Consider the following 19826-nt stretch of genomic DNA (forward strand, 5'->3'; position numbering starts at 1 on the left):
CCTTCCAGCAATTTCATTTTCAGATCATGATACAGCTACTCTTTCCGCGAAAAAATCTATTATACTCCTCATATATTCATTTATCTTCTATCAATCTTAGAAACCAACTGTTTGAATAATCTTGCATTCAAAATTCCCTTTTTCAGAAGATACAGTTCAGTATAGCCTAATGTTCAAATTAGGTTATGAACTAACAAACAATTATGTTCGACACGAACTTCGCCGTTAAGTTTTTAACTGCGAAGATTGATGAATGGTATCCTGGTACAGACGAGTCGAAAACCGAACATGGAACGGTAGCTGAAATTTACTGTGCGGGAAGAAATCTTCATTTCATTCACCCACTCGGTCAGTGCACATCAGTCTTCCAGACTGAAGTGGGTAATCTTGCAATGCACAAAGAACAATAATTTGAGGCCATGATGAGCGGATCAATATTTTCACAGACACTCGGGCTGCACCTGGGGCACTGGCAAACACGAAAGTGACACCTAGACTTCACGGGAAGTCCGTGAAGACCAGAGGAAATACTAGGCATCGCAGGCAACGAAAAAGCTGATGAGTGTGCCAGACCAGGATCATAGTTTTGGAGTACCAAAGTCTTCAGTATGGAACCAGATTGGAAAGAAACATAGTGCGTACTGGGAAACGCAAGGGAAAACCTTAATACATGGACCGCCGGAGAATAGAACTGAAGAAGTGCTTCAACAAAGCAAGGATCGGCTCAGAATAATTACACTGGACACTGTCTATACTTGAAAAAATAGATATATACACTGGGTACCTTAACTGTAGGAAATGCAACAAAGGGACCGAGGCAGAGCTATTCATATTCATGGATCATAGGAGGAAAATAAATCATGGACAACCCAAATTATGTCCAGAAGAATAGGTATGAAATACATCCAGCAAGAGACTTATACAAAATAGTATAGGGTACAAGATTGTTGGAAGGTTGTTATGAAAAAGATGGAAGAAAATAGCTATGAGCCCATGAGGCTGCAGTTTTTTCTGGCGACTTGGGAGAAAAGGACAAGTCAGACGGCTTCCATGTAGATTGTACATGGAAGCCATCTGACATGAGGTGATGGACAATGTTTCGTGGTGAATTTCATCAGTTCAGACTTCCATTGTCTAATATGATATAAAATGATTTGAAATCCTTGAAGGAAACAATAAACACCCTGAAATGAAATTACAGTGAAATAAAATACAAGCAAAAAATTGAACAATTAAACAAAGAAAAAATGGAGATCAAGAGATTTCAAGCCATGTTGATTCACGACGTTTCGATTGTTAGTATCCACAATCGTCTTCGGGTGATGACTGGACTAATTCCTCCGAGAGATGACAATTCATGGGTCATTCGAGTACTTTCACTTATCCCCTCTTCCTCTCACCGCTTCACCGGTTTAGTGGGTGATTTCCGTTTGGCGGGAGTTGGCCGTTTTCCGCTTGATTATGGATTTCCATATGTTGCGTATCTCTAATCTAGCCAAGCTTGATAAAAGTCAAGAATAAATGACAAATAAAAATAAAAAACCTTGGACAAATGAAGACAGGTAAAGAAAATCGATAAAGCCAGTGAAAAAGTGCATATATTGCATAAAATGCGAAAATGAAAGAAAAAATCACTACCAGAGTGTTTGATTTTTATGGAATTATTAACCGTGGTCTGTAAGTTATTGGGTTTCGTCCGCAACTGCGGACGAAATTTTCACTCCGGATTTTCTCACTTTCTATCCTATTCTAATCTCTGTTGAAATTTTGTCAAACACTACTTTTATATCTTCAAATTTACAGTTGAGTTAGGGTCTAGCGTTCTCGATTTATTGCAAATTAATTCGAGTAACCCTATTCTCAGGAAATTCAGTTTACTTTGAGGACTGGCACGATCTCCAACTTCTGTTAAACAAATTATATAAATCAAGAAGTGTAAACTTTCACTGTCAGGTGTATCTAACTGTGTCGAAGCTATTTTTTGGGTTTGTTGACCGTTGTCTACAAGTTTTTATGCCGTTTCATATACGACTAAGGTTGTCCTCACAACATGTTACTGTTTAATCACATGAAAAATTCCTCACAGGAAATGAGCATAGCGAAATCGAATTTGAGTATTAGGCGATGCGAGCCCAGAAGAGAGAACACAAAAGTAACTCCAGCGAGGCCCGTTATTGGAAAAGCTTTCCCATTCTATATTGTTAAAAATATTCCTTACGTACTGGATTTGGAAAGTTTTTGAAAAACACAAGGTCAAACCAATATTCAGGCCAGAAACATACTAAGGTAAGGTAAGAACTTCAAAGAGCCTTCAGCATCATCGGTGGTATATTGGATTCCTTGTACATTGGAACCACAAAAAGAAATGTTAGTACCGGTTCTCTGAACACAAAAGAAATTGTCGCCTCGGTAAACCGACCAATCAATTGCAGTCAAAGATGCCTTCGAAGAAGGCAATAATGTATTAACTGTTGTGAGGAGAACCAGAGCACTTCTTCCGTTGTCTAATCGCCTTTGATGATGCCTACCGCAGTCACATACAAAAAAACAGGTAAAAAAGCTGCAGACTACGGCCAATAAACCCAAAAAATACTACATGGACTGAAAAGTTTCGGGCCTAACACATAGATGGCACTAGTCTATTACATTAACTGCTTTTTCACTTAAACTAACCTTCAAAAGAAAGCTTTTGAAATTTCATGATATTCTACTCATAAGTTTGTGAGTTATTGTACTAAGAGTGACACCACTTTTGTTATTTTCGAAACAATGGATTGAAAACAATTTCGTGGTCTAATTTTACACTGCTTCTTGATGGAAAAATAATACCGTTCAAACGAAGCAATGGCTTGAAAAGTGTTAAGGACTCCGCTCTATCAGAAACAACGATTAATCGTTGTTTTGCTGAATTCAAAAGTGGTCGTAGAGACACTGATGATGCAAAACGCAATAGACGTCCAAAAGAGGCAGTAACACCAGAAATCAAAAAATATCCACAAACTCGTTTTGAATGACTATGAGAAAGCACTGTTGACCAAAATCAAGAACGTCTTAATGATTCTGAGTAGTATTTGGCCTTGTTTGAACGTAACAATCCGTCGACATGTGACAATGGATGAAACATGGATCCATCACTTCATTCCGGAATCAAAACGTTCATCATCTGAGTGGAGAGCATCTGGTGAACCTCGTCCAAAGAGCTCGAAAGCACAACAATCGGCTGGAAAGGTTATTTTATTTCGAGATGGGAAACACCATAATTGTGAACATTATATATCGTTATTGGAGTGTTTGATGGCCGAAATTACGAAAAAACGACCTCATTTGAAAAAAAAAAATTTCTCCCGCATATACCATATTTGCCAGATTTGGCTCCCAACGACTACTGGCTGTCCGCAGACCTCAAAAAATGCTCATCGGTAAGAAATTTTGCTCGAACGAGGAGGATATTGCTGAAATTGAAGCCTATTTTGAGGCAAAAGATGAATTGTTCTATTGAATTGTTAGAGCGACGCTGGAATGATTGTTTGGCTCTTGATGGAGATTACGTGGATCAATAAAGCTAATTTTGAAAAAAAAACGCTCTTTCTTCTTTAGCCCGAAACTTCTCAGCCCAGGCGTTAGCTCTGAGATAGATTATAATGAGACAGATAATATGACTGTCTCATAAAACCAATATCTCATTTATCAATCATTTATCTAATTATAGAGATGATTTCTCTGGCACCTGAAGAAGGCGCGCCTCATATTGCGTGTGTTCATTATTGGACACTAATGCTCGATACTTCATTAACAGCTAGTTGTTTTCAGGAAACTGGTTAAACTAAAATGGGATTTTCCAAATCACGTCTCAAAAAATTACTCAGTCTTTCCTAGAAACATATTTCTGGGAAAAATCGGTATTTCCTTAACTATAATAAAAGATGAAAATGAAAACATTTCTTTCCATAATAAGGTATCCCCCTTATATCAATTATGTTCTTCATGACTGATAAATCAATTTATGTTTCCCGGAATGTGTATGCGGCCTAGATTTTCAGGCCGTGGTTGTTTGGAACTGCATCTTATCGTTTCGCCAGCACGAGTGGCTGGCTTCTTCAGTCATAGGTTATTCTTCAAGATGAATAAACCACCGAAGAAGCTAGCCCCTCGTGCTGGCAAAACGTTAGGATAGTTCCAAGCTACGACGGCATTCAAACCCGAATGAAGATAGTAAGACAGAAATTCACAAATCTTTCATTATTTCTGTTCCAATGAAAACCTGCAGAGTAGGAGAAGAGTCTTTCATCCAGGACTATCCGATTTGAAACTAAGTGCAATAGAGGAAATTGAAGAATTGGTGGCACAAAGAGGGTTTTGTAATAGAGGGAAGGTAGTACTGGGACGCCTGAAGATGTTATTGTATAGTGAACCACGTGTCGCGGTTTTGTAAACTGTCAAGTGGAAATCTCACATTAAAATGTTTTTTGAATACGCTGAAGAGGGCATTCCTGATATAAAGTAAAACACCAGGAGATAATGTAAATGACGACCTTTGTCACTGGTAGTGAACATTATTGTCCTCCAATTTCCATAGATTTCGGAACTACAATAAACAGCACAAGCAATTCAAGGTATATTTTTCCGAAACGTCAGCAACATGATTCACAAAAACATTTTTTAAATTTATTATAAATAATATTCAGTTTGAATATTACTGGAGTTTTTTCCCAACACCAAACCGTTATTTTAACACCTCGACACGTGTTTCGATCACCAAGTGATCATCTTCAAGAGGAAGATCAAACTGGTTTGATCAAATCGTTATTTTAACACTTCGACACGTGTTTCGATCACCAAGTGATCATCTTCAAGAGGAAGATCAAAGTAGTTTGATCAATCCAGTTTGATCTTCCTCCTGAAGATGATCACTTGGTGATCGAAACAGGTGACGAGGTGTTAAAATAACGGTTTGGTGTTGGGAAAAAACTCCAGTAATATTAATTACCACACCAAAGATTCCAAACAGTGTATCACAAGTAAAAAATGTTCAGTTTGTTGACTGATTGAGCAAGTATTACTACTCACTTGGTTTTTAAGTGGAATTTTTTAAACAAAAAATCAAAAGTGAACGTGATCCTTAAGAAAGCAGAAGTCATTATATTATTGAAGTTACAGAACGACACTTGAACTGAAGAGATATTTGAGAGAAATTAAAATCTATAAGCATTTACTGAACTAGTGTCACGAGTTTTTCTTCAGTCAACTTTTCCCAAAGGTTCATATTGTCTTTTGACTGTCTTTCAAAACGCCGCCCTCAGACCACCACTCAGCTAATACAAAACGCAATTAGCCTTTTTCCTGAGAATAGTACAGCGAACGTGTCACAAGAAGCAGCACTAGTAGTAGGGACAAACATAAACTATTCACATGTAAAACAGTGTTATTTACGTAATATTAATTTATTATTTAAAAACATAAATCTGATATAAAAAATTATTTTGTGCTAGTATAATGCCAACAAAGCATTGGTGTTTTGCGAATTGTACGTCGGATAATCGACATCCGGAAGAAAACGTGTTTTTTATACCATTTATAAAACCTCATATTAATGAGGTTAGATGTAAGAAATGGATACATGCTTCGAGGAGAGTGGATTTAACAGTGCAAAAAATAAATAAATATTCATATGTATGCTCTAAACATGGAATGAATGGTAAATTTTTCATAGTTTATTACCATTGATTAGAATGAGATATAACCTCAATCGTTTATTGAATTATATTCATTTATTATATTTAATTAAATTTATTTCATTACCATCTATATTTGATTCATATTTCACTCGGAAATAAATCTGAAATTTATAATTATTTTAAATTTCTTTTATTAGGTACAGTTTGAATCTACCGCTACTCTTTTACTAGAGTCTGTATATTAACCTGTCTATTAATTCACTTTTTTCCATTTACTTTCAAATTACTGCACGCAAGCCAACGTTTTAATGTTACAACATTGTTATCTTTTACAGTTGCAAATTTTAGTTTTGCTCCAGGAACATTTCCTTCTGTTAAAAACATTTTTTTTAATTGTACTTTACCATATGTTTATATGAGGATTAGGCAGTGTTTGTCCCTACCGAACTACTAGCGCTGCTAGTGAGTGATTTTTCGTACTTCAGGAAAAAGGTTCATTCAAAGTTCTCAATACTGGTACGTTTGATATTATTATTAATTAATATCTGATTCTTGAGAAATACTTATAACTGTATAGAATGGCGTAGAATTCGCTAACAGAAGAAACATACGGTGTAGAACTGAAACAAAAGTAAAACAATTTCTGAATGATAACGATACAAAACAGAAATTAGTCCGATCGAATTAGACCAAAAAATAAAAGTAAAGCTACCTAAATTCCCACCAAGCTGAAAATAAGTAAGATTGTTTGAAATATGATCAAAAATAAAATTTGAAAGTTCCCTGCAAGGAAAAAATTTTATTTAAGGTCAAAGGTGAAAAAAATTAGTTTTTCGCGATTTTCAGCAAAACGGTAAGTTTAATCATAAAAATACTTCAGATCATAAAATTATCTACAAAAAATGTATCAATACTTTTTTTCCTACGAGCCACCGTTTTTGAGATACAACGATAAGTTGTAAAAGTTGTAATCGTCATAATATGAATGAGTACACCACGTATACACATCTCTGTAGTTGTAATATATGTTTAAATATTTTTCTATCGGTCATTGTAGCTTACACTTAATGACGATGTAGAAGGTTGCAGTAAAATAAATGTTAAAGATTTTGTTTATGGAACTGAAACGGTATCTTTCCTAAAAAAGCTGATGCAGTATGGTTTTATGGAAAATGGAAAAATGCGTCTTTACCTGTTTGGAATGGTTTTATTGAACGTTTAACAAATAATCATATAAATTACTCTGAATCTCAAATTTCATTTTTACCGTTTACTCACCAACCAGCTAGTAACTATCTATACGACTTTACTTTGTGTAATAGAGAATGCAAAACGGTATGGCCACACTGTATGCATTGTGACTTTCGACCAGACCCTGTACGCTAAAGCTCGAGAAATTGATCAGAATTGATCAGCCACACCTGAGGGCTCTGAATTATCAAAAATCAGCATCAGACTCGGAGGATTTCATCTACTGATGTCCTTTCTGGGAGCAATCGGTCATATTATGCAAGGAAGCGTCATGAAAGAAGCACTCGCAGTTGAAATTAATGACATCATGGATGCAGATCTAATTATATACAGGGCTATTCAAATTCGTTTCTGTACATGGGGATCTCGTAAACGATAAGAGATAGAGTGTCGTTTAAATTGTGGCAAAGTTGCGTATTTTAGAGACCTATATTCAATGATGTGAAGAAATCGAATATAGCTCTTTTGGTTCTGGAGAGAAAAACAAAAAAATTCCAAATTATTTTTTGCCTATATCTTTTTTATTCGCAGACATATTCCATTTCTTTACATCATTGAATAGGTCTCTAAAATACGCAACTTTGCCATAATTTAAACGAGACTCTATATCTTATCGTTTACGAGATCCCCATCTACAGAAACGAATTTGAATAGCCCTGTATATATCGAGCACATATTAGATAACACTCTTTTATAGAATGATAATGAATGATATGATGATGAAGTATCTGGAGTTTTACTTAATAAATTGACTCAATAATTGAAAAAATATGAGGAACGAGGACCAACTGCAAAACTTTGGATTCAGTATTTTCATATGGTTTCCATTTATAAAAAGTTCCTAAGAGCTGAGCGTATAGGGGATTGGAAAGCTCATTTAAACTGCGTCAAAGAAATGCTTCCTTATTTTCACGCGTCCTTATGCTAAGTCTGCACACCTTTACTTGCAGGATCACAACTGACTCGTGGAATAGGCCTACTGGGAAAACCACATTAAAAAAAATGCGCTAAATACACTACCTCATAGGTGGCGTGGAAACGTGTGTATATTATAACGATTACAACTTTTACAAGTGTTTCAATCGTTAATATCTCAAAAACGTTGGCTCGTACGAAAAAAGTATCAATACATCACTATCACTATCACGTAAAAAAGTATGCCAATCTTTAGGAAATACCTTTAGTTCCTTCAATAAATTAACATGGGAATGACCTCATCTTTTCATTAGCCATTCTTCACACCAAATACATGTTTTATTTTTCTGGATTTTTTCTTCCTTGGTTTTTTTTATTGCGAAAAATAAACCAACAACTGCTAATGCGTCGTCAGTCGAAGCCATAGCTCAACGAATGAATAATCGTTCAGTTTTTTAGTAACGTGTGTGGGCAGGGCACTACGAAAACTGTACAGTTTAAACTGTACCGTCCGATCGTAATGATTTTTCGTAACGTGTGTAGCAGTCATTATTGATATTTCTTCAATAGATTTTGAACGATTTTACAGATTCTGCGAGATGATCTGCAGATGTGATGGATATGATTACAAAATTAAGGATTAGGTTATATTACAACGTATTCAAATACGATAAATCATTACGGTTATCCCAATTGCGCCTGAACAGGAAGCATCGGCCAATAAAGAAGAGAGAGAGAAGAAGAAATCATTACGGTAAAGTACTGGATGCTGTTGCAGGTTATGAAAACATGTTATTTCTAGGTATATTTATAGTTTTTGTTCCTCTGATGAACATTTATGTGTACTTCATCTACATTTACACTAATAATATGTCTGTAGTTGATACACTCAAAAAATACTTGCAACGATTTTAAAAATTCTCTCATCCATAGAAAGCTTTATTATCAGCGAGTATCAATGTTATATTTTATTTCGAAATAGTATATTATGCAACGATCATGTAATGATGGTTATTAAGACACGAGCATTAACCGGGATACGAAACGAGCCGAAGGCGAGTTTTGTAAGGTATATGCGAGTGTATTAATAACCATTACATGAGAGTTGCATACGCTATTTTTTCTAAACCCGATAAATAATGAAAAACTATAAATATTATATTTGTATTGAACACATTTACAGTAATTAACTCATATTTAAAAAAAAAACACAAACTTTAATGGTATTATCATGGATATATGAAAACTATAAAGACTCTAATTATATTTATATTGAATATAACAACTGTAATTAATCTGATCTTTTAAAAATATTGGAGTCGATGGTATTCCTTCTATATCGCTGTTTTCAGACATTTTGATAATATAGGTAGGTGTATTAAAATTGTGTACTACATGTTTATAGTAGGTACTTATCATTATCCGAGGAACTATACCAGCTGATTCACGGTGGATGGCATATTAAACGTTACTGGTGAACCAGACATCGGATCACTTTGAAAATGCAATGGAGAGCACTTCCACTAGAAAGTAGTGGCAACTTTGATTTTTCAAATGTAACACCCTGTATATAAAGTTATTTTTGGAATCTAAAACAATCACCCGACAACTTTTCTTGATATTTCCCTATACCTATCTGTTACCGTTTTCGAAATATGAATTACCTAATTTCAATCATTTCCTTCAGAAATCATGATCTCTAAAAATGCTGATATCTTTGAGTTGAGGAATAGTATGGTACCAAAATTTGGTTTGGAGTTGGGTGATACTTGGAGGCTTCCCACTTTTCAGCGTAATCTCCGCTACTTCGTTACAGGGTGGTAAAAAAATAAGGTTTTTTCGTTTGCTTGAAAACGTGACTGAAATTTCATTATTTCAAATGGGACACACTGTGTATCATTACAAATTCAGAAAGCTGTTGACATTTGCTCTCTTTTTATGTATATCATGCGTATACTTAACTGTACTAAAAATCTATAATAATAGCCACTAAATTCTCATAAATATTGCATTTAAACGAAAACATTGTTGTCAGATTGTGATTTTATATATTTTGTCATTCTATTATATATTTTATCAGATGATAAAATATTGCAATGCAATATTTCTGAAAATTTAGTGCCTACTAAGTATTATTGAATTTTAGTATAGTCAATTTTCGAACTTATGACCATTTATTCATGAAAATGTCCCTTCAGAGTAGCCTTCCCATTCGGTATTTTGTAAGCAGGCCATAGAACAAAACTATTCAAAAGAAGTTCCTGAGTCATGGATAAGAAAGATTTGGGTACAAAATATTCATCGGTTCAAAGAATCTTGCGAAGACATAAAATGTATGATTATAAATTCCCCAAAATTCAATCAATGAAGCCTCAAGACGCTCAACAGAGAGTTGAATTTTGTGAAATGTTGATACGCGTTCAAGAAGATCCACTTCTCTTAATTAAATTATTTGGACTGACGAATCGAACTTTTCGAGAGAAGGAATTTTCAATAGAAAAAATTGTCAATATTGGTCCACTGAAAATTCTCACGTCACAAAAGAAGCCAGATTTTAAGAAAAATTTTGTTTTAATGTCTTCTGCATGTTAATGGACAACAAATTGAGGAAGGTACGCGATAAACGAAGAGTTATTAACATCCAGAAGCTACTTTAATATTTTGGAGATTACTGTAAAAAGCTCTGTCGATGATCTGCCACTCAAAGAATATGGAAAATAATGGTGCCAATTAGTCGGAGCTCCTGCACATTGTACAAGAGAATTGAACAGACTTTTTGACGATCGGTGAATAAGGTGCTTGGTACCATGGAATGACCAGAGAGATCCCTCGATCTAAATTCATTAGATTTTTATCTGTGGAAAATATTTAAAGAAAAAATTTACAAAACACCCGTGCGTTTGAGAGATGAATTGTTGGAAAGGATTACCCAAACATTTGAATATTTGGATCCCAATGACGAAAGCAGTCAACACCCGCATTTTGAAGTGCTTAGAGGCGAACGGCCAACGATTCGAACATATTTTGAAATACTCCACTCTCAAGTTCTTTCGTGTTTTTCTTTCTTTTTAAATTTTTTCAAAATATATTGAAATTATTTTGAACTCATATAAATTTCTTGAGGTTCAATAGCGGTAGATTCAGATACCTTTCGTTGAACTTTCTACATGTCCTGCTGATAATTTTATCACATTGTCCAAAAATAAAACACCAATTCACATGAACATCGCTTGAATAGTTTTGTTCCATCGTTTTGAAGGTATTTGAAACTTCTGAAGTGACGAAAATGTCAATATTATTAGGAGAATGTCACAACGTAACTGTCAAATGGTAATCATGGTCTGCTAACAAAATACCGAATGGGAATACGATTCTGAAGGGACATTTTCACAAATAAGTGGTATAGGTATAGGAAAGTGTCAAGATAGATTCCAAAAATAATATTATATACAGGATGTTCCAATTTCTAAAGGAAGTGGCAACCCCACATTGTCGAAAATATGTTAGTTGGGTATGACATGTCCGAATATGCTCTTCATTGAATTTTCAAAGTGATGTCTGGTTCACCAGAAATGTCTAATGTGCCATCCACCACCTGTATGTATAACTATCATAGTTGAGTCACAAACACCACTTTGTGTTCAATTTAGTCAATCAAAACACGAGTAGAATCGACAGATGTTATAGTCAAGGTAGATAATGTACATGTTAAGTCCTCTTTAAATAGTTTGCATCGAATCTTTTGTTCAGAAGTTACGTCAGGTATTGTTGAAAGTCGGAAATTATTTTTCACAGGTGCACCATGCTTATCCGGTTAAAATGTCTGCAAAACCATATTTTTAGAAATTTGCCTGAACAAATGCGTATTGAATAATTTGATAAAATCGTGAAACCTTATTTATTGGTGGAGCTATTTTATCTTGATTTATTACACACGAAAGCATTTTCTAAAAAAAAAATTATGGAATTGCACGATTTTCGATTGATTGGTTTACGATATAGCTTTTTGAGATTACTCCTAGACAAGAAAATGGTACTATAAAATAAATCATGTATTAATTTAGGATTTATGTGAAATATAATATGCCATGTATGTTCATGTCAACTGGTGAAATTGGTTTAGTGTATTTAATGCAATACCTTAGAGGAAATAATAACTATAAAATTACAATTTAAATTGTACCAGTGCGAAACCAATGGAATCACTATTATAATTAATAGGCGCCCGTTTAATTAAGTTGATGTGGTCCGTTTCAGAATATAAAAATGAATAAGCAGAGATGGAGTAGAGAAAATAATTACTTTAGTAGTTGAAAAACACTTTCAGATATTGTTTAGTATTTTAAGAACAGTGCAGAAAATCGACAATATGAAACGAAGGTTAAAAGTCAGGTTAATGGGCAAAATCACCAATAAATTGCTATAATGAATATCGCTAAAGATTCAAGCAGAAAGTTAAAAGCTGTGTTACACCGACGACGTCGAGATTGAGGTACGGTTTAATCAACATAATTATTTTTATCATTTATTATACAATACGAACTCATCGAAAATTATGATTAAGGTGTCATAAGATTCGTCATTTCACACAAAGTAATTCACGATTCGACTCAAATTGCAATAATAAATATTATTAAAAGGCACAAAAAATTCAATTAAGCAGAAGTGTTTCCTTTCTGCAAATATCTCAAGAACTATTGCAGATATTCCAAACTTAAGGAAGGGATAAACATCTCCCGAAACTGAAGCAACAATAATCATTGCTGGAATTGCACTGTCAGAATACGTGTAGTATGAAATAAAGAAAAAATAAAAAAAACACCCCAACAAAAATATACAGGGGGGTACATTTTTTGACATATTCATATTTGATATTACTTACCCTGTCGCAACCCCAGAGCATATAAACAATTTTTTTTAATTGATCACCCTATATTGTTTCGCATTATCAGATGCTCCATGATGAGCAGATTTCAACAAAGTATAAAGCATACGGTCTGAAGCTTATGGTTCAGGAGCTACAAATTATGTTATGTTAAAAACGAGCCACCCTGAATTGTGATTTGCAGAAGTGATTTGCAGAAAAAATTTAAAAAAAACAGGTCAACAATTATACAGGAGGCCACATTTTGAAATATTCTTTCTAGAGAGAAATATGGAAACAATAAATCAGAAAGAGTTTTTTTATTACTTTTTGAATCAAAATCTGATAACTGGACAATGAGAAGAAACGTTTTCACCGACTTCTACACAATGATACAAACGAGCTTCCATTGCCGCCCTCACATGGTTGAGAATCTCGGGATTTTTTTCTCTGCAATGCCTCAAGATATTCTCTCTTGAATCTTCTAGTGTTGTTGATTCTATCTCATACACTTTAGACTCCAAATGACCTCATAGAAAGAAATCTAGAGGAGTGAGTTTCGGAGACCTTGGTGGCCATTCTGTAGGACCTCTTCTGCCATTCCGGCGACCAGGAAAATGATCATCCAATAATTGTCGCACTGAAGCTGCATAATGAGGAGGTGCACCATCCTGTTGAAAAAGTATTTCGTTTTCGAATAAATTTGTATCCTCAATTACCCTATTAACGCACGGTAAAATTCGATTCTTCAACATATCCGAATATTTATCACTAGTCAAATTATCATCATTAAAAAAAGGTTCTATGATGTGGTCACCTGAAATTCCTGTCCAAACATTCAGTTTTTGAGGTCGTTGGGTATGAACTTTACGGTATCACTCCAATATCGACAATTTTCCCGATTCACCTCTCCATTCAAACTAAACGTACATCCGAAAAACAAATTTCATACAAGAAATTCTGATGCAAGTTGATGCGTTTTGTGAAACTTTCACAAAACTCGATACTTCTTTTGAAATCATATTCGTTCAATTCATGAACTAGTCTTATCCTATATGGAAGAAATTTGTACTTATGAAGGATCCTGAAAACATTTATACGACTGATTCCTGATTCTCAAGATACCTTAGCACGAGATTGCGAAGTATACATTAGTCCAACGTGCCCTAAAATTATAGTACCTACAAATAGCTACTCTCGTAGTAGCTCATGTAAATTCTCAAAGTATAAAAAATAAAATAAACGAAATAGAACTCCTGTTCGATGATCAAAACATAGATATACTCTGTATATCTGAACACTGGGTTCAAAGTTCTAATATGGCTCAACTATCATTTCCCAACCTACAGGTGGCTTCTTATTTTGCTCGACAAGTTCCATATGGAGGAACTCTTATTTTAACTCGTGAACAGGTAATATGCAGGTCAATGAAATATATTGAAAATATCTCGGTACAGTCGCATGTTGAAATAAGTGCAGTCACTTTAGTGGATAGTTTTAAATATAAAACAGCTATCTGTTGCATTTATAGACCTCCTTTGGGTGATTTTGATATATTCATTGAAAAATTGGACCAGACTTGTATTTACTTGCAGGAAAATTTCAATTATTACATTGTCTGTGTTGATCTAAACGTGAACAGTCTGAATATCACTAATAGCAAAACGAAAATATTGAATGATTGCTTAGAATCTTTTCATCTTATTAAAACAAGAAATGAGCCAACACATATTCTAAAAAATAAACATAACCCTGCGAGTGCAACAGCAATTGACTACCTTGTCACAAATATTTCAAAAGAAAACTTCAGTGTATTCTTATATGATACTTTATTAGCCAAACATCTTGCCCATATTTTCTCATGCAATCTTACCAACTCTTTAGCGAATGATTCTCTGGCTACAACTACCTACTTCAATAGAAAATTTACAGATGAGAACTTACAAGAACTTAGGACACGACTGAGTAATATTGATTGGACTTGTGTAAGTGGACTTACTACAAATAATGCATTTGAGGCCTTTATGAAGGAATTGACTTGGTGTCTTGACGTGTCATGTCCTAAAAATAGGATAAATGTAAAACAAAAACAGGAAGTAAAAAAAAGTTGGGTAACGAGAGAAGTTAAGAATGAAAGCAGTCAGTTGAGAGAATTGCACAAAAGAATGATAGATGGAGAAGTGAGTGACGAGATTTACAGAAGGGAAAAAAGAGAATATACAAATAGATTAAAGAAGTTAAAAACAGGATATTACGCAAATCAAATAGAAACAGCTGAAAACAAACAGAAAGCTACATGGGATACTGTAAATAGTTTCAGAGGGAAAACCAAAATTGACAATAAAAGGGAGATTGATCTTGAAGCAAATGGTATCCGGATTAATGATGGAACAGAAGTTGCTAATAATTTTGCTTGCCACTTTGCCAGAGCAGCCTCGGTAGCTCTGTTAAGACATGTAGGTCAGAACATGTCACTACCACATACGGTCTCGGAATTTAACGAAAACTCAATGTTTTTTGAAGAAGTGCTAGAACCTGAACTAGTTTCAACAATAACCGAACTAAAAAATAAAAAATCGAGTGGCCTAGACGATATAACAATAAAAGTTCTGTCATTCCATATATATCTGAAATTCTATATCTATAATGGAAGGCGTGTTTCCGAGTGTCTTCAAAACAGCCTAAGTTATTCCTATTCATAAAAAGATATAGATAACTATCGCCAAATATCATTACTGAGTATTCCATCTAAAGTTATTGAAAAAATAGTAGCAAATAGAATTATTGCGTTTCTCGAAAAATACAAGATTCTAACCGATCATCAACATGGTTTTAGAAAAGCTAGATCAGTTGAGACTGCTATTGCTAGAAAATTGGAGTTTATTTACAATGAAATCGATAAGGGGAAGTACGTAGTTTCAATATTATTTGACTTGGCTAAGGCATTTGATTCAGTAAATAGTTACATAATGGTTAGTAAGTTATATAACGTTGGCAATAGAGGGTTCCTTCTGGAATGGATAACATCTTTTATGGAAGATGGGAAAATAGTAGTGACTGTGAATAATGCAGTATCTAATATTCAAGATATTATCCTTGGGGTACCACAGGGGTCCATTTTAGGCCCACTGCTTTTCTCTATCTATATAAATGATCTTCCGAAGTATATAAAACAAGGTTTCGTTATCCTATTCGCAGATGACACTACCATAACAGTTTCCGGAAATACTGCGAAGGAGCTAGAAAACAACATTAATTCAGTCATGGATGACATGATTTCTTGGTGTGATAGAAATCAACTAAAACTGAACGAAAGTAAAACAGTACATTTAAGCTTCGCGTTAAGGAAAACAGTGAAACTCAACAGCATCCAACTCTCGGAAACAGCCAAACTTCTTGGTATGTTTATAGATAAAACCTTGTCTTGGGAGCCCCATATCGATTATGTCTGCAAAAAATTGAATCAAGCGTTATTTGCAATACGACAGATCAAAGACGTGCTTAATTTAGATGGTATCAGGACTGTTTACTATTCATTGGCGTTCTCACATATGGCTCAAAATGTATTAATGTGGGGTTCTTCTGTGGAGGCAAAACGTGTTTTTATTGTTCCAAAAAGAATAATCAGAACTATCTTTAATATATTGCACCCAGGGATAGCTGTAGGCTTGCTTTCTGCAAGAACAAGATGTTAACGTTACCTTGTATCTATAAAGCTCTGCTCCATGTGAAAAATAATGTACCCAATCTGAGAGATGAATCAATAGTTCATATATATGCAACACGAAATAGACATTTATTAACTATCCCAAAACATAAAACATCGACATTCAAGGAATCACTTGCATATAATGGCATAACATTATTCAATACGTTGCCTCAAGATATTAAAGATTTGCATATTATACCATTTAAAAAACAAATAAAGGAGCTATTAACTAATAAGGGATATTATAGCGTAGAAGAATTCTTAGAACGGGATACACTGTTATCATGATTATTGCTTTCAGTGCATTTCTTTCATCCTAGTTAAATTTACTTTATGTATATTTATATATGTGTATACATATATGTGTGTATGCGTGTTTGTGTTATTTTTTATGTATGTATATAGTTAAGTACCTGTTTCAAGTGTCCGAGCTATGTTATACTGTGGACCGTTATTATTGTTTTATATAATTTTCATATTTTTATTTATGACATGTCTTATATCATGTATATGATCGAAACGACGAATAAAGTTATTATTATTATTATTATCGTTGACAACTTCTCAACGGTTATGCTTGTTATTGTTAACAGACCCAGTTTCCATAAATTTTTTCAATAATTCCGAAACGTATTTGTGTCGTACATTTCTTCCTGGATGATTATCATTGAACATACGGGCAGCAGCTCTGGCACTATTTCCATTCCACTATTTCAATCCGTTCTCGAAGCTTATAAACCATTGCTTCTCAACAATTCACAAAAGCAGAAACACCAATAACTTCACCTGGTAGATAGTCGTCATTGTAGAATGAGACAAATACAAATAGAAGAAGAAAAAGAATAACGTGAGTTATTGACATAATTCATATGGCACATTGGTTTTTTTCAGGAAAACCTTGAAAAAACCTATATCATTGACACACGGATTTTTGCTAATCAAGTTATTCTGTCTATTGTTCATACATGTATGTATGTAATATGTAACAACGGCCACTGCTTGATGTTGATAATAGTCCTTTATTTTTGTGAAAAGGTATAAGCCGGTTTCAGCAAATAGCATATAAAATCCAGACAATTTTCCCAACTGCAACACTCTTCTCGACGAGCGTTTCAACAGCCAAGTTAGCGTCTTCAGATGACTTAGGCTGGTGAAACTCACATCGGGAAGAGTGTTACAGTTTTGGTGTTTAGAGTTGAAAACTATAGAATGGCATTTGTTACTTTACATCTTACAGTCATGTTGAGTGATGATCATTGATAGTCTGGAACATCGAAGAAAGGTTTGAGATTTGTCTCTCTTTTATAGACACTTTCACGGGAACTGTTCAAATGACTTGGTACATTTGATTCCACCAAGAGCGGTACATATCGGAAATACGCGACGGCCTGTGGCTGCTCATCGTTTTGAGGTTCAGTACACAGTACACTTCGAACTTCACTGTTTGACAACTATTTCATATGGAGAACTGCGTTTGAGTATAATAAACTTCCTGGGAACGTTTTTCCAAATTAATTTAATCACCAGCGATTCAAATACAATGTGAATCACTACTTTCGCACAGGCACCGCTCTTAGAGCGCCTTAGAGTTTTTTCTGTAGTGCTTGTGTTTTGTCCTCGAAAAAAAAAAGATAATGTTACAAAAAGATATTTCTAAAATTCTCAAAAAAATATTCCGAGGGGTAAAATTCTCAAATAAATTTAAAAAAATAATTGGCTGATAAGTTTTTCCAAAAAATATTCATCATGTTAGGTTTTTACACTTCTTACTGCCCTGCAACCCTACATTCAAATTGGTTTAAATATGTAGGAGTACTGATAGTATTATTTATGTAACCGACAGTTTTTCACAAAACATTTTTTGGTGTCAAGTTTGACATTGTTTTGTGAAACCTTTGTTTGGAACCTTTGATGTTTGGAACCTTTGATGTTTGGAACCTTTGATGTAACAATGAATATTACTGTGGTTTTTCCCCACACCAAACAGTTATTTCAACACCTCGACACGTGTTCGATCAACAAGTGATCTTCATCAAGAGGAAGATTAAGAGGAAGTTTAATTCTCCTCTTGATCACTTGGTGATCAAAACACGTGTCGAGGTGTTAAAATAACGGTTTGGTGTTGGGAAAAAACTCCAGTAATATTCGACTCAGAATTTATTTATCCCAATTTCGAAAAACTTTTTCTCTTAACGACAGATGCTAGTGCATTTGCAATAGGAGCTGTTCTTTCACAAGGACCAATAGTAAAAGACCTTCCCATAGCATACGCCTCTAGAACACTATGCAAAGCTGAATCAAAGTACTCTACGATTGACAGAGAACTTTTAGCGATTGTATAGGTTGTAAAACACTTTCAACCATACCTGTTCGGAAGAAAGTTCAAAACTTCAGTAATATTCAATAGGTGTATTGATAAAAAACTACCTTTGACACACAGAAGTTTATGAATCTTTCAGAAGGTTTAGAAACATCAAACCTCTCATCTTAAAAAGCTCTACCATTGCCTGCTCTACTGATAAATTATCGAAACTGTCCGACGAAGACCAGTACCTATGAAGATTTGGAGGACTGAACTCCGTTGTACCATAAGACTCGATCACAAAATCTATATAAGTTTGTAGGGAAATTCTGCAGAACAAAGTGTCGGAAGACCTCGACATCAGTGAATTTCTAGAATCTTCACCAACCGGCCTCCTTCTGGAAAATAGCAATAAGGGACAATCTAAATATTAGTGCAATATTTGCTGAAAATAATGAATTATTGTAATGAAACAAAACCTGTAGAGATTACATTGACATCTTTAACACAGAATCTTTTAGGTTACCATTTTAACTTATTTTTCATTAGCAATAATCAAAAATTTGTTTGAAGGTGGTTGACAATGTTTCGTGGTGTATTCCATCAGTTCGGACTGTTTTTTTTTTTATTTTTTTGGGTGTTGCTTGTATGTTATTTCTGTGTAATTTCCGTTTTTTGTTTAATAAAATTGTTATTTTTCGGTTAATTTTTTTAATTTCTTTCAGGGATTTCAAATCAATTTATATTAGACAATGGAAGTCCGAACTGATAAAAATAATAATAAAAAATGTTTTGACAGAACGAATAACGAGTACACTGTACTGCGCTTTATGAATGCATGAGACCAAGGATTATGCACTGATAACGCACAAGAGCCCATCACATGTTCAGTAATAATGTAATTCCAGCAGATCATTACAGAAACATCATTACTGAAAATTATTGCTATTTATGTATTTAAATGCAAGTAAAAAGAAATTGGTTTACGCAAATTTATAATCTGAACTATGGTCATAGCAAATCGGTCATTTCACCGCTTTACACTGATTCATAGTAACACCGAATTAATAATTAACAAATGTAATCTAATTTTAGACAACATTCTAATGG

General features: G+C 34.3%; 1 protein-coding gene across 4 annotated transcripts in view; it reads right to left on the reverse strand.

Moving 5' to 3' along the window:
• Positions 1-19826, reverse strand: part of LOC111503797 (tripartite motif-containing protein 2) — a 117127-nt gene that overhangs the window by 54990 nt on the left and 42311 nt on the right. The window lies entirely within an intron of this gene.

This window comes from Leptinotarsa decemlineata, unplaced genomic scaffold (genome assembly GCF_025532065.1).
Source record: "Leptinotarsa decemlineata unplaced genomic scaffold, Ldec_3_MD MMD2_P_RNA_scaffold_9, whole genome shotgun sequence".
NCBI lineage: Eukaryota > Metazoa > Arthropoda > Insecta > Coleoptera > Chrysomelidae > Leptinotarsa > Leptinotarsa decemlineata.